The 26,370-nt window shown below is 30.2% G+C and overlaps 1 long non-coding RNA gene across 3 annotated transcripts in view; it reads right to left on the bottom strand.

Moving 5' to 3' along the window:
- The window catches only part of LOC127157352 (uncharacterized), a 126,553-nt gene extending 104,878 nt beyond the window's left edge, over positions 1-21,675 (bottom strand). For 2 of the 3 annotated variants that reach the window (XR_007825881.1, XR_007825882.1), the window contains exon 1: positions 18,771-19,101. This is a non-coding gene — a long non-coding RNA (uncharacterized LOC127157352). Of the gene's footprint in view, positions 1-18,770; positions 19,102-21,617 lie in introns of those variants that run through there. The other variant, XR_007825883.1, reaches the window with a different exon arrangement.
- Positions 21,676-26,370: the final 4,695 nt, after the last annotated feature.

The following is a 26,370-nucleotide window of genomic DNA, read 5'->3' as shown; positions in this document are numbered from 1 at the left end:
ATGTGGCGTTCAGTTGGAACATCACCCACCTGCTGAAGGGAGTCTGGGCCACGTTCAGAGAGGAGAATAATTCATGAAACTCAAAAAAAAAAAAAGTCCCATATTTGTGTCACCACACATTACCAGTGCAGTAAACGGCCGGCAGATGCAGAAACTCTCTGATCAGTCTATGATACACTGGCTGGAGCGAGAAAATTATCATGAAAAGTCACTGGTAAAACATCAAGTGTGAAAATGAAGCAAAATGAAGCATGGAGCAGTTTTGTTATCATTAGCATAACTTATTAAAAACATCGTCATTAATTGAAATAAAGCTGAAATAAAACAAATGATGAAAAACATTAACTTAAATAAATAAATAAATAAAGCAATACTAAATTGAAAAGAAAAACAAACCAAATGAAGCTAAATATAAGTGCAAAAAAAACAACAATTTATATAAGAAAGATGACAACATTAGATTATTAAAATTATAAAAAAAAAAAAATTACAAAATTGTATATAAAAATAAAGCTAAAATAACCTTTTAAATGAATATAAATTCCAAATAAATCAAAAATCTAAGTCAAAAATTAATTAGATGAAAAACATTAAAAATAAAAAAAAAAAGAAATAAAAAACTGAAAATACATTGAAAAGTAGAAATACTAATATTACTAAAAACTAAAACTGAAACTAAATAAAGCTAAGTATAAATGTAAAACATTAAAATAAATACATAAATAAATGAAATAAAAAAAACAATATTAAAATTACTAAAATGATAACCAAAAAAAAAAAAAACTAATAAAAGTAAGAAGGATTTAAAAATAACCTGAATTAAAGCTGAAATACTAAAAAGAAAAGACAAAAACAAAACAAAACAAATTAAAAAAAAACACTGAACTCAAAAGCTGAAGAATATAAATGTAAAAAATAAATAATCATAAAAAAAGTAAAACAATAAATAAATAAAATAATACTAAAATGAAAGTTGAATTACATACACACACATTAAAAGTACTTACAAATTAACTGAATTAAAGCTGAAATAAAATAAAATATAGGATGAAAAATTTACAAACGTGAGATGCTGAAATCACTAATACTGAAATAAAAATAAAAACAAACCTTTAAAAAAATTAATACGTTGAAATACTGATTTGAAAAACAGAAATACTAAAATGACTAAAAACTAAAAGAAAATAAAGCTAAATATAAAATTTAAAAAAATAAATACAAAATTAAATTACTTAAATGATAATTAAAATGAAAACAGCTTATTCAAAATACTAATAAATACTAGTAAAGCGTATATAAATATTACTAAAATAACACTGCAATGGAGAAAGTTTTCCTCAGTTTAGAAACACTTTAGAAAAGCCAACAAAAAATTAATTGAAAATGAATTAAAGCTGAAATAAAATAAAAGATGGAAAACTTAAACACTTGAGGTGCTGAAATGACTAAAATTTAAATGAAAATAAAGCTAAAACGGAATCATTAAAACCAACAAAAATGACAAAAGCACACCGCAAAATTAGCAAAAACTAAAAATAAATTCAAAATGTTAAAACAATGTGTACTGAGAAAAGCGCTACATAAATAAATGAGACTTGACTGAATAAAAATAACCTGCCCGGTGCTAGAGTGTCACAGCTATAGTCATCATCTGATCAGAGCCTCGCTAGGCCATAATAAATGATTGTAATTAAGTTAAGTGCGACACGGAGCGCTAATTGATCACCGGGTGTTTCTGCTGCAGATAGAGTTACAGTTTGAAGAGCCCAACCGTGAGGAAGGACACGGCATTTTCTGAGACTCCGTGACCTTCAACACCTGCGTTCACGTCTGGATTCCCTCGATGGACTGAACTGTTCTCAGATCACTGGATTTACTGTGAAACCCTCCCTGTTTTTTCCTGGTTAGCGTAGAGACAGAAAGATCAGATGTGTGCCATCTTCACACACACACACACAGACGCGGCTCTACCTGCGAGAAGATGAATGAGTGTTGTCAGTAAATGCGTGCAGGGCGACATCACACCGGGAAAATAAGGGCATTATCTCCCTCAGAAGTCCTGACGATGCAGAAGCGCACAGCAACCTCATTAAACACCGTGTGGAAACGAATCTCTCATTTCGCTGTCATTTTTCCAATTTTAATGGTGTCAAATAAACATCTGTATCATCTGAGCACAACACAACGAGCTTCGATACGTAACCATGCGTTCGCATTGCTCCGTACTTCTCGTATCCATGTCAAAACAACATTATTTTTTTTAGAATATAAGAAGCCTAAACTCTTACGTGAGCTCTTGAAATAAGATTAGAATGGAGCGAAAGGTTTTCACTATATTCAAAGTCGTCTGAAAGTCATAGATTTTATTTTGTTCTTTAAAGTTGGTTCTCAAGGAAAAGTTTTCCCCATGCAGAAACTCTTTGATCTCTTTTGCATTTCCACATTCAAATATGCAAGACATGACATCAGTCGTCTATTAATATGCTCAAGAAATAGGAGCTATTTTGACTGATTTTTGGTTTTATATTTGCGTAAATGACTGATATTGAACTAACCTCAGGCATGCTAATTAATTGGCCTACGTGTTGATTTGTTAATGTTAAACACATACATCACAGTTTATCCCAAGGTTTGACTAGTTAACTAGACAAGTTTGTTTTTATATATAAAAAAAAACCTAATATTGTAATATAAAAATTAATACATTTTTATATAACATAAATATTAATAAAACAAATTATGTAAAAAAAAAATACTTCAATAATAACAATCACTAATATTTAAAGTAAATGTTATTATTAAAAAAATCATATTTAATAAAAAATAACATTTACGAAAAATAACATAATATTTACATAATATAATAAACACAATAATATTTACAAAAAATAAAGTATAAAAAAAACATTACTTTAATAACATTTATAATCACCAATATTTAACTACAGTATGTTATGACAAATCATATTTACAAACTAAATTAATTAAAAAGTAATAATTTAATTTTAATAACATAGTCACTGATATTTCATTATAATAAATGTTATAATAATAAATAATATTTAAAAATAAATATAACTAAAATAATTACAAAATAGTAAGGTTATAATAAATATTTACAAAATAAATATAAATATTAAATAATACATTTAATAAACATAAAAATATTTTTTAATTATTAAAATATTTGTATTTCATTTATTTTATTTAATAACAATCACTGATATTTTTTATTATAGTAAATAATAATTATAATAATAATATTTATAATAATAAATGCATTTAGCATATATGTAATATAATAACATCAATATTTCTTTATAGATGCAGTTAATGTTATAATAAATGTATAAAATAAAAATATAGAATTAAATACATTACAAAAACATTTTAAAAACAAAATTGCCAATATTGTACTACAGTAAATGTTATGACAATAAATAATATTTACAAAATAAATAAATTAATTAAAAAGTAATAAAGTAAAAAATATTTTAATTTTAATAACATATAGTCACTGATATTTCATTATAGTAAATGTTATAACAAATATTTATATAAAAATAAATATTACTAAAATAATTACAAAATAGTAAGGTTATAATAAATGTAATAAATATTTTTTTAATTATTAAAATATTTGTATTTCATTTATTTTATTTAATAACAATCAATGATATTTCATTATAGCAAATGTCATAAAAATAAATACATTTTGCATATATGTAATAGAATATACATCACCAATATTTCTTTATAGGTGTTATAATAAATAATATTAAATATTAATATTAAATAAAAAATAAAAAGTAAATTAAATGTCATAAAATTAGTATTTTAATACTAACAATCAATATTTCATTAAAGGAAATGTTATAATACATGTATAAAATAAAAAATATAGAATTAAACACATTAAAGAAAAAAATTTAAAAACATAATCGCCAATACTGTACTACAGTAAATGTTATGACAAATAATATTTACAAAATAAATAAAAGTAATAAAAATAAAATGCAAAAAAAAAAAAAAAAAACTTAATTACATTTAAAAAAAAGTATTAACATATTTGTATTTAATTTATTTGATTTAATAACAAATCACTGATATTTCATTATAGTAAATGTTATAATAATTTTTACAAAATAAATACAATTTTATTATTTACATATATTTTTATATGAATTTTATTTGCAATTTTAGTATTACCAGTGTTGAAAACGGCTGTGCTGCTTCACATTTTAGACTTTTTTTCAGTATTCTTTGATAAGAATGGCATTTATTTGAAACAGAAATCTTTTGTAACATTATAAATGTCTTTGCTGTCACTTTTAATCAATCCAATGCGTCCTTGCATGATTTTAATCCAAAACTGGCTGCAAACTTTTGAACAGCAGTATTATAAACAACATGACATTTACAACTCCAAACCAGCTGCGGCCATGAACAAAGACGTCCGCAGAAAGAAATGTCCTGATATTACAGATCTCCTTTGTTTCCCACCAGGTAAGTCACGCCCCCTCATCTCATCCTCTTCCGTGATTGGTTAGGGTGTGTTGAGTGACAGGTAGTGCAGTGCGTTGGTGGCCTGTTCTTGCTGCACTCTCTCCTGCTCACACTCGCTCTCCCCATTCTCTCTCTCTCGCTCTAATCCTTTTCCGAGCGTATCACATTACGCTATTCTTCCCTTTAATACACGTTAATAGCGCCGATATCTCCCGCCGTCTCCTCTGCCAACACAAACACTCTCAAAGCTGAACAAAGCTGCTTTACCTCAGCGGAGTGAGCGTTCAGTCTGGCGGAGCGGATTGTAATGCCTCCACGTGCTGCAAATAAACACTCGCAGGAGTTTGAGCCAGTTTTCTCAGGTGTTTTCTTGAGGCTCCATCAAGGAGTGACAGCAGAGGTCGACGTGAGTTCTGACGGTCAGTGCGACCAGATCTCCAACACAAAACAAGCAAACAAACCGTTTGAAGGCGAGAGGAGATGCTTCATGCATTATTCAGCGTTCCCGGCTCTAAACTTCAGTCTTTGGGGGATTGTCTGACATCCCAGATGAATAATTAAGCCCTGACCTTTTATCCTCATTAAAGGTGATGCAGGAGGGAGATTTTCCTCCAGAGAGCGGCACAATCCTAGACAAGCTGTCAGGAACGCCACTGAAATCAAACACCTCGTGCTGCAGAGACTCGGATGAGTCTACGACACCCAAACGAGAGATTCACACAGGTTTACATGTGCTACATGAGGTATCGAATTTGGGTTTGTTTGGGAAACACAATGGACATGATTGTAGCTCTGTTCCAAATACTAGGGAGTTTATAAAATGTAGTGGTTGGTCAAAAGATGGAACCTTAGAAGGCTCATTATATATTTAAAGGATTGTTATTAAGTCAAAACTAAATTAACAAATATGAATGCAAAAAAAAAAAAAAAAAAAAAAAAAAGCAAGCAGGTAAATTAAGTCAAATTTTCACTATTTTACTACAATGGTAGTTAAAATGATAAAATAATTCAACAAAAACCAACCTTCTCATAATAAATAAATAAATAAATAAATAAAACTAACAAAAATAACGTGCAAAACAAATTATTCAATCAATAATAAAAATTAAAGAATCAGATTAAAATATATATACATATATTACCTCAAATATATTTTAAATTAAAAGAACTACAAAAATACAAATAAAAAATCTAAAATTAAATAAATAATAAAAATATTACTTTATCTTATTTTAAATCTAAAATATTTACTAAATACACAGAAATAAATAAATAAATATATAAACAAATAAAATAATTACTTTATAGCATTTTAAATCTAACATAAGATTTACAAACATAGAAATAAAAATTAAGATTAAATAAATAAAATTACTTTATTCATCTTATTTTAAACCTAAAACAAGATTTACTAAAACAAAAATAAATAAATACAAATCTAATAATTACTTCATAACATTTTATGTCTAAAGTAAGATTTACAAAAAATACAAAAAAATAAAAACAAAATTAGGTGAATAATAAAATACTTTATAAATCCCATTTTAAATAAAACAACAAGATTTACAAAAATAAAAATAAATAAAATATTTAAAAATAAAATAATTACTTTATAACAATCTATAACAATTACTCTATTACAATTTGCAAAAAAATTATATATATATATATATATATATATATAAAATAAAATTAAAATATAAAATGTGATAAAAATAATTTTAAATTATAAATCTTATTTTAAATGTAAAAAGATTTACAAAGTAAAAAGTAAAAATCTAAAAATAAATTAATAAAAATATAAAAAAATAAATATTTACTTTATAACATTTTAAATTAAAAAAAAGATTTACAAAAATAGAAATAAATAAAAATATAAACTTAAATAAGAAAAATACTACTTTAAAAATCTAATTTTAAATCTAAAAGATTTACGAAATAAAAATAAATAAATATAAAAATAAATAATTATTTTTTAACATTTTAATTCTAAAAAACAATTTACATTAATATAAATAAAAAAATATAAAATAAAATAAGAAAAATATTAATTTATAAATCTCATTTATCTAATTTAAAATGAGATTTACAAAAGATGTAAATATAAATAAATTAAATATAAAATTAAATACATAATACAAGCATTATTTTCAATGCAAATCTTATTATAGATGGTGTTGGAGTAATGAAATACTAAATAAATAAATAAATAAATAAATAAATAAATCTTAATCTAGTAAACCACTTTTTCCACTGGTTGCGCAAAGCACAATCTCAGTACATTTTCTCTCCATCACAGCACAGGCGTGGTACTGCTGTAGGAGCTCTAATGCTCGTTCCACACACTCTGAAAGGCTGTTTTATCTGTTGATTCGGTTACGTTGATGTGAGTGGGAGGGATATTTGACTCGACGATGAGCTCATGAGGAGCCACACTGAGATTCCGGGCCTGAAACGCGGACTCGTTTAAGGCAGAGTGTATTTATAGCCGTGAGAGAAATAATTCATTGTGATCAGAGTAGAGATTGTACACAAACACAACAGCTGTGCTGGATTAGAACAAACCCTGTGCTGCTCTGCTGCTTCTCCACTCGTCTTTCTCTGTGTGTGTGTGTGTGTGACGGGAGGAGGATGTTTCTTTGAAGTGTGCTTGTCATGCTGCGCTGTGCTGCTGCTGTTCTCCAGTGGCTCTTTCCACAGCAGAAGCCTTGTATGTGTCGCACGCACGTCCCGCTGTCTGCGGCACACCTGGATATCATGGATCACACCGAACAACACTACTGACCCTCAGAGAATAGCACAACTCTATACAACTAATAGAAGCCCTAAAAGCAGTTTAGAAATATCTATTTGACTGCAATGACTCTATTAGATGAGAAACTTTCAGGTAATGACACTATAGTCTTCTATAGCTACATCAAGTTTGCTTCATAACTGATGCAACATCGAGCTCTGAACTGAATCGACATTGAGCTGAAAAATGACACTTGTCGTCTGTAGAGATGCCTGAGGTCAAATCATTTCATAATTGAATAAATGTAAATTTTATCAATCAACTGAATCAACTCTGAACTGAATTGTGCTGAATAATGACACTACTTCATTCTGCAGAAATGCTTATACTGTAACTGAATCGCTTCATAATTGATTGACTCTTATCGAATCATTTCATAACTGACAAGCATTTCAACATTGACATTGTAATTGTAATGAACCGAATCAACATTAAACTTAATTTCAACTGAATAACACTATTGCGTCTGTAGAGATGCTTATAGATGAACTGTTTTATAATTTACAAACCTTACAGTTATCGAACTGAATCAACTCTGAACTGAACTGGGCAAAATAACAGTACTGTCTTCTGTAGAGATGAACTGAATCAACTCTGAATTGAAATGAGCTATTGCCTTCTGTAGAGATGCTTAAAGCTGAATCATTTCATAACTGATGAAATGTACAGTTTTGGAAATTAACTGAATCAACTGAATCAACTCTGAACTGAATTGATCTGAATAACAACACTATCTTCTGTAGAGCAGCTGTAGAGGTGAATCCAATTTGTTTCATAATTGATCAATTTTACACAGCTATTAAACTGAATTGAATCAACTGATTGAAGCTGAATAATGCCACTATTGCCGTCTGTAGAGATGCTCAAAACTGAATCATTTTATAACTAATGAAATCTAGTGTTTTTGAAATGAACTGAATTAACTCTGAACTAAATTGAGATGAATAACGACACTATTGTCTTCTGCAGAGCTGCTTTAGAGCTGAATCAAATTTGTTTCATAATTGATTAACTTTACAATTATTGAACTGAATCAAATAAATCAACTCTAAACTGAATTGAGCTAAATAATTACACTATTGCTGCTGTAGAGATGCTTATAGATGCCGATTTCATAACTTTACACGGCTATTGAACTGAATCGAATCAAATGAATCAACTCTGAACTGAACTGAATTGAACTGAATAATGACACTACTGCCTAAAGGGTGAATCGTTTCATATTGTTTCATAAATGATTACATTTGTAACAACACTGATATTAAACTGAATCGACACTGAACTGAATTAAGCTGATTAATGGCACTTGTCTTCTGTAGAGATGATTAAAGCTGAATCATTTCATAACTGATGAAATTTAGTTTTTAAACTGAACTGAATCAACTGAATCAATTCTGAACTGAATCACTTCATAACTGATGAACTTTTGCAACATCAACACTGTTATTGAACTCAGCTGAATCACTGAATGAACAATGAACTGAATTGAGCTGAATAATGACACTATTGCCTTCTGTAGATATGCTTTATAGCTGAATCAAATTTGTTTCATAATTAATTTACAGTTATTAAACTGAACTGAATCAAATAAATTCAGAACTGAATTAAGCTAAATAACTACACTACTTCATTCTGTAGAGATTATAACTGAATCACTTTATAATTGATCAACTTTTGCAACATGGACAATGTTATTGAACTGAATCAACATGTATTCTGTATTTAGTAGTTGTTTATAGCTGAATCATTTCAAAACTAATGGAATTCACAGGTTTTGAACCAAACTGAATCAACTGAATCAACTCTGAACTGAATTGAGCTGAATAACAACACTGTTGTCTTCTGTAGAGCTGCTTTAGCGCTGAATCCAATTTGTTTCATAACTGATTAACTTTACACAGCTATTGAACTGAATTGAAGCAAATGAATCAACTCTGAACTGAATTAAGCTAAATAATGACACTACTGCTTCTGTGTAAATGCTTATAGATGAATTGTTTCATAATTTCCGAATTTCAGAGCTACTGAGCTGAATCGAATCAACTGAATCAACTCTGAACTGAACTGAGCTACATAATGACACTGTCTTCAGTAGAGATGCTTATAGCTGAATCATTTTATGAACGATTCATTTTGTAACATCAACACTGATATTGAACTGAATCAACACTGAACCGAGTTAAGTTGAATAATGACACTTGTCTTTTGTAGAGATGCTTAAATCTGAATCATTTCTGATTAAATGTACAATCTTTGAACCAAACTGAATCAACTTTAAACTGAATTAAGCTGAATAAGGACACTAATGCTTCTGTAGATAAGTTTATACATTATAAAGTTCGTAAATTAATGAAACGATTAGTTATCAAACTGAATTGATTCAACTGAATCAACTCTGAACTGAACTAAGCTAAATGACACTACTATCTTCTGTAGTGAAGCTAACACTGAATCATTTCAAAACAAATGAAACGTACAGTTTTTGAACCAAACTGAATCAACTGAATTAACTCTGAACTGAATTGAGCTGAATAACGACACTACTGTATTCTGTAGAGCAGCTTTAGAGGTGAGTCCAATTTGTTTCATAATTGATTAACTTTACACAGCTATTGAACTGAATCAAATGAATCAACTGAACTGGACTGAGCTTCTGTAGAGATGCTTAAAATTGAATTGTTTCATAACTGATGAAATTTAGTTTTTGAGCCGAACTGAATCAACTCTGAACTGAACTGAGCTAAATAATGACACTATTGCTTCTGTAGAGATGCTTATAGATGAATCGCTTCAGAATTTACAAACTTTACAGTTATTGAACTAAACCGAATAAATTTAATCAACTCTGAACTGAGCTAAATAATGACACTACTGTCGTATGTAGAGATGCTTAAAGCCAAATCATTTCATAACTTATGAAAATGTACAATTTTTAAAATGAACTGAATCAACTAAATCAACTCTGAACTGAATTGCACTCAATAATGACACTGTTGTCTTCTGCAGAGATGCTTAAAACGGAGTCATTTCGTAACTGAAAGTTTTTAAACCAAACTGAATCAACTGAATCAACTCTGAACTGAGCTAAATAATGACACTACTGTCGTCTATAGAGATGCTTAAAGCTGAATCATTTCATAACTTATGAAATTTAGTTTTTGAAATGAACTGAATCAATTCTGAACTGAATTGCACTGAATAACAACAGTATTGTCTTAGCTGCTTTAGATGTGAATCCAATTTTTTTCATAACTGATCAACTTTACAATTACTGAACTGAACCGAATCAAATGAATCAACTCTGAAGTGAACTGAGCTAAATAATGCCACTATTGCTTCTCTAGAGATGCTTACAGATGAGTTGTTTCATAATTTACAAACTTTACAGTTATTGAACTGAACTGAAGAAATTGAATCAACTCTGAACTGAACTAAATAATGCCACCACTGTCGTATGTAGAGATGCTTAAAGCCAAATCATTTCATAACTTATGAAATTTAGTTTTTGAAATGAACTGAATCAACTAAATCAACTCTGAACTGAATTGCGCTGAATAATGACACTATTGTCTTCTGTAGAGATGCTTATACATGAATCTTTTCATAATTTGAACTTTGAAGTTATTGGACTGAATAATGACACTTAAAGTTGTGTCATTTAAGTTTTCATCATTAATTCTGTTTTCCTGTTTTATTATTGTGAAGTCACTAAGTCAAAAACGTCAAATGCATGAATGCAAATGCAGCAAAAACAGTCTAAAGTTAGGCTAATGTCCTGCACATGCAAATGTCACTCACATTTTATTCAAAATCTATGAATCATCCTGACTGCATCATGCTAATCGTCACTATTTGTACTTCGTACAATCCTTATAATGCAGAACTTCTCATGAGTTGTTGCACTGAGAGGTTTCCTGACAGTTTCTGAACTCAGTTTGGAATTTACAATATTGGACTGCAAATAGAGAGTTTCTAAACTGCAAAAAAACAGTCTAGACAGGCATTCATACCAGAAATATATTCCAGAAAATACTGTTATTTGTTAACACCAAAAATAAACAAGGTGTGAAATGCCACCGCATGCAGAATCTGAGCTGATTCCGCAGCACAAACACGCCATGAAAGCGCAAAATGATTTCATAACCCTATAGTGAACCAGAGAGGCAGGTCCATTCTCTTTATCTAAATGTTTAATAGCTTTTTGTTGAGCTGAAAAGGACCCAGATAGAAATAAGAAGCTTTTCAGCTGAAAGCCCCGGCCTCCTTCCAGAATCACATCTGAAGATGCTCTCGCTCGCTCTCTGCCATTCTCATTCAGCTCGGCACGCACGCGGGCCAATCGCTCGTCTCGTCGGTGCAAATTTGACTATCAAACCTGATTAAAGTTGTATTCAAATGGAGGAAAGTCTTTCATCTTGATTAAACTCAAATTTAGGGCATTGCTCTGCACTGAAGAAAGTGAATATAAATCTGTATTGAGAATCAATACGTGAATACAAGACTGATTGCTCCCATATTTAACTAAAGGAATCAAGAATACGCAACGAAGAAACACGCATACACACGATCTGCGCATGTGAACAAAATGAACAATCAATGCCAGTGTAAACAACAATGCAAGCCATTGAATGGACTGTAGTTGCATTGTTTTAATCTGTCAAAGGAACTTGAAGGCACGCAAATGTGCACCATGCATTTAAAGGGACAGTTCACCCGAAAATTAAAAATACATGTCATTCCAGACCTGTATGCATGTCTTTCTTCTGATGAATACAGAAGAGGATATTTTACAGAAAGAAGAGTTTTGAATCCCATTGACTTCCATAGTATTTTTGTTCATACTATGGAAGTCAAAGAGACCTACCAACATTTTGCAAAATATCTGATTTGTGTTTCACACAAGAAAGAAATTCATACAGGTTTGAAATGACATAAGGGTAAGTACAATGCAAAAAATAAATAAATAAATAAATAAAAAGTATAATAATAATAATAATAATTATTATTATTATTGTTATTATTATTGTTGTTGTTATAAGATTTTATTTTCCAATACAAATATCTAAGCATTCTTAAATCAGAATACATGCAAACTGACTTAAGATATGAAGTCTTGCTTTCTGAAAAATGTTGAGTTTTTGCTTCAAATGAGAAAAATGTGCAATAAAAATAAACTTAATTCAAAAGGAAAACAAAACATCTTTCTGACCTAACTGGCAGATATATTTTCCTGTTTTAAGAACAAATTTAACTAATATATTCACTTAAATTCTGAATTTATCTCACAATTCTGAGTTTTTTCTTGCAATTAAGACTTTACATGTTGCAATTTTGACATCTCGCAAATCTAAGTTTACATCTTGCCATTTAGATTGTTTAAATTCTGACTTTTTTCTTGTAAATGTAACTTTATATTTCACAATTCTTAGTTTATATTTTGCAATTCTATGTTTATATCTTGCAATTCTGACTATATATCAGTTCTGACTTTTTTATATTTTGCAATTTAACCATTAAATCTCACAGTTCTTTTTTTTTTTTTTTTTTTACAAATTTGAGGTTCATCTCACAGTTCTTACTTAATATTTTGCAATTCTACATTTATATCTTGCAATTCTGACTTTTTTTTTTTTTCAGAATTGCGAGTTTATCTCTGCAATTCCAAGTTTATAACTTAATAGAACTTAATTTAAAAAAGAAAACAATACTTCTTTCTGACCTAATTGGCAGATATTGTTTTTCCTGTTTTAAGAACAAATTCACTTAATATATTCACTTAAATTCTGACTTTATATCTAAGTTTATATCTTTCCTTTTTTTTGACCTTATATCTCACAATTCTGTTTATATCTTGACTAATATATTATACAGTATATAAATTCTGACTTTTTTCTTAGAATTGCAAATTTATATTTTGCAATTTAAACTTTAAATCTCACTTTTTTTTTTTTTTTTTTACAATTTTGCATTCATATCTCACAATTCTTACTCTTTATTTTGCAATTCTACATTTATATCTTGCAATTCTGACATTTTTTCAGAATTGAGTTTATATCTCACAATTCCAAGTTTATATCTCAAAATTCTTACAATTTTTTTTTTTTTTTTTTTTTTTTTTTTTATGTCTTGCCATTCTGATTTTAAATCTCACAATTTTAAATTATGACATATGAACTCAGAATGTACAGAAAAAAGGCAGAATTGTGAGAAAGTTGTTTTGTTTTTTTTTCTTCCCTGTGGCAGAAACAAGCTTTCATAGTCTTAATTTTGATACATTTTTCAGAAAAAAAAAAAAAAAAAAAAAATCTTAAAATCATAAATGCTTGATTTAACAATGTTTAGATATTTTTACTGGATAACAAGACAAAGATACTGATTTTTAATTTTTGGTTGGACTGTACCTTTAAGATTCCCATTGCACACTCAGATCTAAACTTAAACACTTGTGCAGTGTACATGTTGTCATACGTCTGTCACATGGTTCCTCACAAGCGCTCTGCATTCAGCTCTGCTCGGCTCTCCTGTGGAGTTTGGAGCGGATCTCTCCTCAGGTCTGTGGGAACGCGGCGGACGGCAGAGCCATCTGGAGTGTGACTGTATGTTCCTGCCTGCTGGTATCACGCCAGCGCTGAGAGACTCCGTACCAACACACGCCGCCTCACGCAACCTGACAGCGCAGCCCGTGTGCGTCAGACCCCGAGCTACAGACGCGTCTCCAGCCCACCTCACGCTAGCAGAGCAGAGCGACCGCGGCTAACAAACACGCCAGACGAGAGACAACCACAGAGAACATGGACTGAGATATTCAAACTTTCATGGGAGTGGAAGCATGTGGAAGCATGTTTCTGCCATGAAATTAAAAACAAAAAGGTAACTGTCACAATTCAGACTTTATACCTTGCAATTCACACTTTTTTCATGCAATTCAGACTTTGTCACAATTCTGTCTTTATATCTCACAGTTCTGATCTAAAATCTTGCAATTCTGAATTTTTTGTGCAGTTCAGACTTTTTTCTTGCAATTCTTTATATCTCATAACTCTGCTGTTGTTCTCAGAATGGCAAGTTTATATCATTTTTAGCTCACAATTTGGACTATTTTGCTCACAATTCTGACTTTTGACTTTTTTCTTGCAATTCATGCTTCATGACTCTGACTTTATATCTTACAATTCTGCCTTTTTTCATGCAATTCAGACTTTATATCTCAGAGTTCTGACTTAAAATCTTGCAATTCAGGTTTTTTTCATGCAATTTAGACTTTTCTTGCTTTTCAGACTTTGTCACAGTTCTGACTTTATATCTTGCAACTGACTTTTTCCATGCAATTCAGACTTTTTTCTTGCTTTTCAGACTTTGTCACAATTCTAACTTTATATCTCACAGTTCTGACTTAAAATCTCGCAATTCAGATTCCTTTTCAGTGCAGTTCAGATTTTTTTTCTTGCATTTTAGACTTTATATCACGCAATTCTGATGTTTTTCCTCAGAATTAAAAGTTTATATCTTGCAATTCTGTTTTTTTTTCTTGCAATTCAGACTGTCATAAATTAGACTTTATATCTTACAATTCTGACTATATCTTGCAATTCTTATTTTGTTGCAGATTTCCGTTTTCTTAAAATCTTAAAAATCTCTTAAAATCTCGCAATTCAGATTTTTTTCTTGCAATTCAGACTTTCACTATTCTGACTTCATATCTCACAATTCTGACTTTATATCTTGCAACTGACTTTTTCATACAATTCAGACTTTTTTCTTGCATTTTAGACTGTCACAGTTCTGTCTTTACATCTCACAGATTTTTTGTGCAGTTTAGACTTTTTTCTTGCAATTCTTTATATCTCACAACTCTGCTGTTGTTCTCAGAATTGCAAGTTTATATCTTGCAATTCTGAGTTTTTCTTGCAATTCAGACTTCGTCACGATTCTGACTTTATATCTCACAGTTCTGACTTAAAATCTTGCATTTCTGATTTTTTTTTGTGCAATTTTTGTGCAAATTTCTTGCATTTCAGACTTTATATCCTGCAATTCCTTTTTTTGCAAGTCTAACTATATCTCACAGTTCTGACTTTTTTCTCAGAATGGCAAGTTTATATTTTACAATTCTTACTTTATACCTTGCAATTCAGACTTTGTCACAATTCTGACTTTATATCTCACAGTTCTGACTTAAAATCTCACAATTCAGACTTTTTTCTTGCAATTCTGACTTTATCTCTCACAGTTCTGATTTTTTTCTGAGTTTTTCTCAGAATTTAAAGTTTATATCTTGCAATTCTGACCTTTTTTTCTTGCAATTCTGACTTTATATGTCATAATTCAGACTTTACATCTTACAATTCTGACTATATCTTGCAATTCTTATTTTCTTGCAGTCCAGACTCACAATTCTGACTTTATCTCACAGTTCTGACCTAAAATCTTGCAATTCTGATTTTTGTGTGCAGTTCAGACTTTTTTCTTGCAATTCTGACTTTATCTTTAATTCTGTTTTTCTCAGAATTGCAAGTTTATCTCTTGCAATTCTGACCTTTTTTTTGCAGTTCAGACTTTATATGTCATACTTCAGACTCTATATCTTACAATTCTGACTTTATACCTTGCTTATTTTCTTGCAGTTCAGACTTTATCTCACGGACTTAAAATTTTGCAATTCTGATTTTTGTGCAAATCAGACTTTTTCTTGCAATTCTGACATTATCTCTCAGAATTCGAGTATTTTTCTCACAATTCTGACTTTTGTCTTGCAATTCAGACTTTAAATGTTGCAATTCTGACTTAATTCTAATTTTAACTCACAAATCTTAGTTCATATCTTGCAATTCTGCAATTGCAATTGACTTTTTTCAGAACTGCACATTTATATCTTGCAATTTTAACTTTATATCTCACAATTTTGAGTTCATGTCTCACAATTCTTACTTTACATCTTCCAATTCTAACTTTATATCTTGCAATTCTGATTTAAAACCTCACAAATATTGAATTGTGACATATGAACTCGGAATTGGGAGGGAAAAAAAAGTCAGAATTGTGAGATAAAAAGTCGCAATTACCTTTAATTTGTAATCCCTTTTCAGACACAGGCTTCCACAGAGATATCAACAATATCAAAAACTGTGAGATTTGCCAAGATACTGAAGTCTACAATCAAAAGTTGGCAATCAATATGAACTCAAAGGTTTCTCATCAATTCTAATGAGATCAAACGATGATCCGAGTTGCACATCACATCATTCTCTCTCAGCTTTTGATCAAGCGAGTGTGTGGTTTCCCTTGAAATCTACAGCCGCATTTGCTTCTATTTTTACATCTCCAAACGAGTTTAGGGAGAAACTGACGCAAAGAAACCAAAGTGTGAACTTCATTAATTCTCTGGAGGCGTTAAAGAGAAACCTCTGAGCAATGTATTTTACACACGCGCTCGCTCTTTCCAGTTCAATGACAGACGCTGCTGGTTTTGCTGATTTTTTCTTTCATTCTGGATACATGATATATAGTCCTGACAGGAGCATTTTCAAAGTCTGAATATAAATTACAGCCTCGTCAGAGAAGGACAGATAGCGACCTGACTGACCACCGACGGAGCCTGACAGCATCGTTTGTCACGTTTCTCCCACCGATGTCACCACTGTCATTTTTATACAGCGCAAGCGCGGCTTTGCAATGTAAATCAAAGTATCCTTGAATTAATGTGATGCGTTCAGAAACGAGGAGAAAAATGACAAAAGTACGAAGGGCATGTGTCATGAGGAAACCAGAAACTGGGATGCGTTTTATAAATCAAAAACTTCAAAGTGCTGTCAAGCTCTGACCTCAAAATACAAGAATTTAATCAGAGACTGAAATGTTCTAGTATCAAAATACAGCACTTTAGATATTTTGGAGAAAGGACAGATTTGAGTCCCACTGACTTCTATAGTATTTTTTATTTATGCTATGCAAGTCAACAGGAACTTAAGGGTTTGAAATGACAAGTTTTTAATCACAGAGACTGATTTTTTTGTGCGCCCATATCAAAATACATCAATTCAACCCATGTGAACTAAACTGCACAACAATGAAGGGGTAAAAACAGCTATAATGTGCACATATGCATCAATGTCAGATATAATGTGAATAAGAGCGCATACGCATGTCAAAATCCTTCCGTCGTGCCCATCAAACTTGCATTTGACGCCCATCATGGCTCAAAAATTTAAATTTTGACTTTATCTCATGCATGTTGACCTACAGCAAACCTCTAGTAGCTGTATTTTCCAATAATAAAATCACTTAAATGTGCATAATTGCTTTATCTCAGCATGTGATCATCATGGAAGAAGTGACATTATTTGTGCATGAACAGAATCCAGTTAGAGCCGCACCTGCTGTTCTGATTCATGCCACATTTCATGCATTTAACACTTAAGTTTATGTCTTGCATTTCTGACTCTGTATCTCAGAATTGCACATTTATATCTTGCAGTTTCAACTTTACATCTGACAATTTTGAGCTCTTATCTCACAACTCTTACTGTACATCTTGAAATTCTAAGTTTATATCTTGCAACTCTGACATTTTCTCAGAATTTTAAGCTTATCTCAATTCTGAGTTTATATCTTTTTCTCTTCTTTGGCAATTGTGAATTTATTTCTCACAATTCTGATTTTAAATCTCACAAATATTGAATTGTGACATATAAACTCAGAATAGGGAGAAAAATGTCAAAATTGTGAACACTGAAAAGGTAAAAAATAAAGCTCAAACTTGCACATATGCATCAATGTCAGAAATAATGTGCATTATAGAGCATATACGCATGTCAAAACCCTTCTCTCTTGCCCATCAAACTTGCATTTGAACCCCACTCATGGCTCAAAACTCAAATTATGACTTGTTTGAGGCATCTCACATGCATTTTGGCCTTTAGAAGTCATATTTTCCAATAATAAAATCACTTAAACATGCATAATTGCTTTATCTCAGCATGTGATCATCACGGAACAAGTGACATTATTTGTGCACGAACAAAATCCAGTTAGAGCCGCACCTGCTGTTCTGATTCATGCCACATTTCGTGCATTTAACACTAAAACTACTGAGATCTTCAGCTTTGAGGTGACAACTGTCAAAACACCCATGCTTGAATTAATTAAAGCAAGCATTCAGAAGACTGTCAGCACTCCTGGTGACCCTTAGGAAAAGTTTACCATTGTTACCATACCATAAAATGTGTTAAAATGCCATATTAGCTAGTTACTGTTACTATTGCATCACAAATCAACATGCAATCTCTTTCAAACAATGTCTGTGGTGTCCACCACAGTTATACAGTGAAACTGCATGTATTTTGGCAACTGCGTGTGGTTACCATCGTTTAAGAAGCAACTCTTTCAGATTCCCAACCTCTGGGCAACACCTTCACATACAAGTGCATTGAATGCATTCGTGCAAGAGAACAATAAAACTATCGGAACCGACCTGTGCAGATGATGATGATGATGGTGATGATGATGATCCGGGCTGAGATTAGATCAGATCATTTCAGCACCATGGAAAGCGCGATGTGACATCCAGTTGGACTGTGTCTGAGATCCTCCTGTTGCCCGAATCCGGATCCGCTTCGGTTCGGTCCGCTGGAATGATGCGAGCGTCTGATAGGTATTTCCTTTGTGAGTCTCTGAGAGGAGAAGCCGCGAACTGTTAACGCGTCTGCAGCGCGGGATCCGCTAGAAAGTGTCAGCAGGTTGAGCTCTGTGTGAGGAAGAAGAGGATCGGAACTCAAACTCACAGCACAGACGAACGAGCGCAGGATGCGCCGCCTCTTACAGAGAGAGAGAGAGAGAGAGAGAGAGAGAGAGAGAGAGAGAGAGAGAGAGAGAGAGAGAGAGAGAGAGAGAGAGAGAGAGAGAGAGAGAGAGAGCGCAGTGTGGGTGTCCTCGCTCGCGCAGAGATTCAGTGTGAATATGTGTGGAGCTGCACGAGTGAATCTCACCAAACCTGCAAGAACATGTGCAGATCACATTCACCAAGTTGAAGTGTTGTTTAGGACCATTGCGATTTTTTGTAGCATGTGCACATACACTGACCTACACAATAGTGTAGGATTTACTTTGAAGCAATTTTCCATTAGCAATTCCGCAAATACTGACAAAGAAACGGCAAGTTATGCATCGAAATAAACATGAAAAATTACATTTTAGCTAATTAAAACATTAAAATACTTTTTACAGTATAGCCTATATTGTTTATTGTAAATGCAAAAAAAATATGTGACCCTGGACCACAAAACCTGTCTTAAGTAGTATGAGTATATTTGCAGTAATAGTCAAAATTATTTATTTTTCTTTTATGCCAAAGTATTTTCTTTTTAAGTAGTGATAATGTTCCATTAAGATATTTTGTAAATTTTCTACCTAATATGCATGCTAAGAACTTCATTTGGATAATTAAAGGCATTTTTCTTAGTATTTTGAATTTATTTATTTATTTATTCAGTTATTTTGGCATTCTTAGATTCAAGATTGCATCTCAGCCAAATATTATAATATCCTGACAAACCATCAATGGAAAGCTTATTTATTTATCTAAATTTAAAAAAAAAAAAAAATGACCCTTATGACTGGTTTTGTGATCAGGATACATTATCTGAAATGCGGAATAAATAAGATTTCCATTGACGTATGGTTTGTTAGGACAATATTTGGCCAAGATACAGCTATTTGAAAATCTGGAATCTGAAGGTGCAAAAAAATCTAAATATTGAGAAAATCACCTTTAAAGTTGTCCAAATGAAGTTCTTAGCAATGCACATTACTAATCAAAAATTAAGTTTTGATATATTTATGGTAGGACATTTACAAAATATCTTCATGAAACATGATCTTTATTTAATATCCTAATGATTTTTGGCATAAAAGACTTATGACTGGTTTTGTGGTCCAGTGTCACATATACATATTAATGCAGGTAAATGCATTATAAGTTGACATTGTGTGATTGCATGCTTTACAAATGCATTTGTCATTAAATTGCATAACATAAAAGGGGTTTGTTCAGAATGGTAAAGTAGCCTAACTTAGGTTTTTACAGCTGAATTTTTTAATTTTAAGTTTTAAATTTTGCATGAAGAAAAATAAAGAATTTGAAGTAATAAAGTTGTAAAGAATAAAGTATTTAAAGTAAAAAAAAAAAACATTAGGATTTTGCATTGTGACTTTTATGCTAGTAAATTTAAGAAAAGTAAGGTAGCAGTGAAATTACATTAAATTTTGAAATGAAAAGTCAATATATTCTTTCCTGCAAATACAAAATAATAACAGTATGGCATTTTGTGAATGTAGACTTTACAGCACATAACTGCATTTGACATTAAGTTATGTGATTAAAAAAATATTATATTTTTACTGTATGACAGTGTACAGTTGAGGAGTTAATATATGATATTTATATTATGATATATTTATATATTTTTTTAAATCACATTACTTAATGCCAAATGCTGTTATGTGCTGTGAAGTATATGGTCACAAAATGTCATACTATTATTTTATTTTAATTTAATTTTATTTTATTTCCAAAAAAAAAAACAAACAAACAAAAAAAACAAAACAAAAAAAAACACAATTTAAACAAAAGTATAAAAATAAATAAAAACAATAAAATAAATACTGTAGATAAATTCTAGTAATCATTAATGAGCATGAGTTTATTTACAAAAACAGATAACACTATTGTGTTAGTTAGCTGTATTTTTATTTATTTATTGTTATTTTTACTTTATATCAAAATAACCCAACTGCAGTTTGATTGAGATTGCACAATGCAATTGGAATGCATTGGAATGCACAATGAAAAAAAAAAAAAAAAAAAAAAAAAAAAAACAACAACAACAACAACAACAACAACAACAACAACAACATGATTTTTGTCAAATTATCTGTTTTTGCAAATTAACTCTTCACATAGTATAGACAAGAAATGATGCAAATCTGAGCTCTTGCTTATATCCACCTGATTTACTCACTTTAATGTGGAAATATGCTTATGAGCGAGACTTCAGGTTCATTAGCCGCTGTATGGAAATGACGAGAATAACAACAACGTGCCATAAACGGTAAAACTGTTTGCACTACAAACCAGTGTGTTCGTAATTAAGATAACACATTAAAATAATACAGTAACACACACCAGTTTGCAATATAAAGCAGCAAAATGAGCTGTTTTTTACAGCTAAAAATAGCTGGCCGCAGATGAGACCAGAAGCCAGACACATTAAATTTACAAATGACCACGTCCACTCTTAGAGCAAAAAATAAGGTGGATTACCTGGATATTAGTCCTGGTCCCGATGACCCACAGCTCTGCACATTTTCTTTCATCTGACACAATCAGTTCAGCGTTAGAGTGGAGTTTGTGCTGACGAGCTGATGATCAGAATCAGGTGTGTTCAATAAGAAAATCATCAGAGCTGTGCAACACTTTGGATCCAATAAACAGCCATTCTTATGTGCATTTTGAATGTGCACACATATCAAATTAAATCACTATACTTAAAGGTTTTAAAAGTCAAAGTATAGGCTATAAGAAGAGATTATAAGTCATGTTTTGTTGTTTATTTTGTGCGTGTGCCAGTATTCAGAGGGCATCAGAGTTTCAGGAGATGGAGGTTATATGTGATTCGGGGCATCCATCCTCAGTAACCTGATTATCCGTCTCCTCCAGTTCAGCCGCTCGGTCTGTCTCCCCGTCTCTACCTGTCTGTCTGTCTTTCTGAGAGCACACAGAGCCAGTCAGTAACATTCTGCTCCAGTTCTTGTGAAGGCACTGAAGACACACATGCATCTCATCTGACACGTGACTTTCCCTGTGAATGTGTCCTCACTAGTGAACTGGCATCTACACTTGAGTTTTGATATGATTTCAGGTCCTCAACATTTAGTTTGAGACCCAAATCGTAGCATTTACTGCAACAGTCAGTCATTAAAAGGACATCTGTAGGTTTAAAGTCATTTACAACCTATTTCATCTCCATAATGTGATGTTTTACTGCTGGCAGATGCCACATTACACCATCTGAACACAAAGAGCATCCTTCTCCATTGACAGCCATTTAAGTAGACAGTAAATGTGTGTTCTGTCAAAACCAATGTAATATATACATATATAAAATAAAATAATATTAAAAATAATATAAAAAAATATTTAAAATTATTTTAAAAAGATTAAATAAAATAAATGAAAATGTATTTTTAATAAGTACTTTTTACTATACAATATTTGATAACATTTAATAGCATTAGGTTTTTACAGCTTTTAAATATTTGATATCATTTTTAAATTAATATTCTAAAATAATTTATTTAATTATTCACTATATATTTAAACAACGTGGTAATACTTGTGATACTGAATGTATGCTGGTTTTAAAAAATGTAAATATATATTTTTAAAAATCATACTATTATATTAAAAATGTAATATTAAATGTAAAAAATATTTTAAAAGATTAATAAAAAATAAAATAGACCAGAAACATATTTTTTAATAAAAACTTTTTACTATATAATATTTAATAATACATTCAATAGCATTAGTTTTTTACAGGTTTTTTTTTTATATCATATATAAATATATAAAATAATTTATTTAATTATTCACTATTTAACGTGGTAATACTTGTGATACTGAATGTATGCTGGTTTTAACTAATGTAAATATATTTTTAAAAAATCATAATATTATATTAAATATGTAATATTAAATGTAAAAATTATTTTAAAAAAGATTAAATAAAAAAATAGATCAGAAACATTTTTTTAATAATTACTTTTTACTATATAATATTTAATAATACATTTAATAGCATTAGGTTTTCACAGCTTTTAAATATTTTCTATTATTTTTAAATTAATATTTTAAAATAATTTATTTAATTATTCATTATTTATTTAAACAACGTGGTAATACTTGTGATACTGAATGTATGCTGGTTTTAAAAAATGTTGTTTTTAAAATCATACTATTATGTTAAAATGTAATATTAAATATAAAAATATTTAAAAATTATTAAAAAAAAAAAGATTACATAAAAAAAGTAGACCAGAAACATATTTTTATAATAAAAACTTTTTACTATACAATATTTAATAGTATATTTAATAGCATTAGGTTTTTACAGTTTTTTTTATATCATTTTTAAAGTAATATTCTAAAATAATTTATTTAATTATTCACTATTTATTTAAACAATGTTGTAATACGTGTCTACTTGTCATATTGAATGTATGCTGGGTTTTAAAAAACTTATATTTAAAAGTAAGGGTAAATAAAATAAATTAGTAAAAAATGTAATCATGTATAAAATAGGTTTTTACAGCTTTTTAATGTATTATATAATTTTTAAATTCTTTTAAATATTTAATTTTTGTACTATTTAAACTTTTACGTATACAATGTGGTAATACTTATATTAAATGTATGCGGTTTTTAAAGAATAAAAAATACAAACAAACTATAAAAATCATGCAATTATATTAAAAATGTAAAATAAATAAATAAATAAAATCCTAAGAAATGACTGTGTCCAGAAATCATTTATGTTTAATGTAAATTAAATCACATAATACTAGTATTATTTTTTTTAATTACTTTTTGACAAAAGATTACAAAAGGTTAACACTGTTTGTGCACAATAAAATGAGGAAAATGTATTGCAAAAAATTAATTAATTTGTGTTAACAGATTACAGATGTAAAGCAACGGCTGAAAGATACTTCAAATCTCAGCATGTGCTCCCATAAGACATGCATAATGAAAATAATGTAATTTTAAATCAGAAAATGCATAAAGTTCCTCCGGGAATAAAATCAGATGCATGTGCATAATTATTTTAGTGCAGAAGAGCAAAGGTGGAGAGAGACTGTGGGACAGTAAAGAGCAATTTCTGATCATTTTAGAAACCTTTCATGCAAATAAGATCATCTCAAAGTTCACAAAGGCATAAAACGAACCTTATTACCAACTTCAGAGACAGTTTGACGCTTTGGTTGAGTTGCTCAGAGTGAATGAACTCAATATCCTCAGAGTTGTTTTTATAGACGCTGTGAAAAGTGTTTCATTTCATGACCTCAAAGCTACAGACAGACAGCAAATAAAAGTCAGAAAACACCAAATCTGAACAGGTTCGGCTTGACAAAGATAAAGGAAAACGCAATCAGCGGAATGAGATTAAATCATATGATTATTTTTTCTGATGATTAAATGTTAGGTATATCAGATAAGACAAAGAAGGCAGTCTTTAAATGTGTTTTTGGGGATCGGCCCTCTATAATATCGCCCTCTGCTGTGCAGGGACTGAACTGCATTTAATTGTTTCAACAGGATGCAGGTTGCAAACATAATTGCCAGTCATTCAATCACAGCTTCAGCATGGTAAAAATCTAAATGTACCTTCTTTCTTTTTTTAATACAAGCCCTTAAATCAGTGGCACTAACAGCATCTTTTTCCGAATGCTTTATGCACATAAACAAGAAAACACTCACTCGCCGTCTCATTCACATGCAGCTCTGAAGTAGAGAATTTGAGATCAGCAAATTGACGCTTTGGTTTCAGATGCTTGAACCGGCTCTCTGTCACTGATTGCACGAGCGTTTATGTCGCTTATGTCGAGAGTTTCACAACGTTCTCTGCGGATCTGAGACCAGCCGAAGCATCTCAGGGCCTGGAGTGACGTGGAGAGGTTTGTTTGTTTGTTTGTTTGTTTGTTTGTTGAGAGACAGATGCCGTAGATCCAGAGAGAGATCAGTTGGGAGACGAGATCTTCAGCAGACCGCAAACACAGGTGCCATCATTTCATCCAGAAACACACAAAAATACAACACAGTATCACAGTTTGATCATGGCAACTGTATATTATGGTAAGTTTCATTTTTGGCCAAATTTATGAATAAATAAATAAAACATGTAAGTAAATAAATAAATAGTACGTGGTAATACCTATTGAAATGCCCCCCCTCCCCCCCCAAAAAAATCTAGTAATTTTTGCTGGAAATAAATAAATAATTAAAACATGTACGCAAGTAAATGAGTAAGTAAATAAATAAATAAATAGTACATGGTAATGCCTATTGAAATGCCAAAAAAAAAAACAGTAATTTTGCTGGAAATAAATAAATAAAACATGTAAGCAAGTAAATAAGTAAATAAATAAATACTATGTGGCAATGCATATTGAAATACCCAAATAACAATCCATTTATTTTTGCAGTAAATAACTAAATAACACAAGTAAGCAAGTAAATAAGTAAGTATATAAGTAAGTAAGAAAAAAAAAAAAAATAAATAAATACTATGTGGTAATGCCTATTGAAATGGCGAAATAAAAATCCAGTTATTTTTGCTGGAATTAAAATAAATAAATGAATAAAACAAGTAAATAAGTATATAAGTAAGTCAATAAATAAAAAAATAAAATAAATATAAGTTAGTAAGTAAGTAAGTAAATAAATAAATATGTGGTAATGCCTATTGAAATGGCCAAACAATAATCCAGATATTTTTGCTGGAATTTAAATAAATAAATAAATAAATAAATAAATAAATACTATGTGGTAATGCATATTGAAATGCCCAAATAACAATCAATTTATTTTTGCTGTAAATAAATAAATAAATAACATAAGTAAGCAAGTAAATAAGTAAGTAAGTAAGTAAATAAATAAATACTATGTGGTAATGCCTATTGAAATGCCCAAATAAAAATCCAGTTATTTTTCCTGGAATTAAAATAAATAAATAACTAAATACAACACAAGTAAGCAAGTAAATAGGTAAGTATATAAGTAAGTAAGTAAGTAAATAAATAAATAAATAAATGCTTTGTGGTAATACCTATTGAAATGACCCAATAATAAACCAGTTATTTTTGCTGGAAATTAAATAAATAAATAAATAATACATACATACATACATACATAAATGATAATCTATGTAATTTTGGATGGAATTTCAAAGTAAATTAATAAAAATAAAAAAACAGAATATATAAATAATATTACAAAAACATTTGGCAACACCTAC

Source organism: Labeo rohita, unplaced genomic scaffold, assembly GCF_022985175.1.
Source record: "Labeo rohita strain BAU-BD-2019 unplaced genomic scaffold, IGBB_LRoh.1.0 scaffold_105, whole genome shotgun sequence".
Taxonomy (NCBI): domain Eukaryota; kingdom Metazoa; phylum Chordata; class Actinopteri; order Cypriniformes; family Cyprinidae; genus Labeo; species Labeo rohita.
Note: the sequence above shows the minus strand (reverse complement) of the source record. Positions and strands in the feature narration are given on the sequence as shown.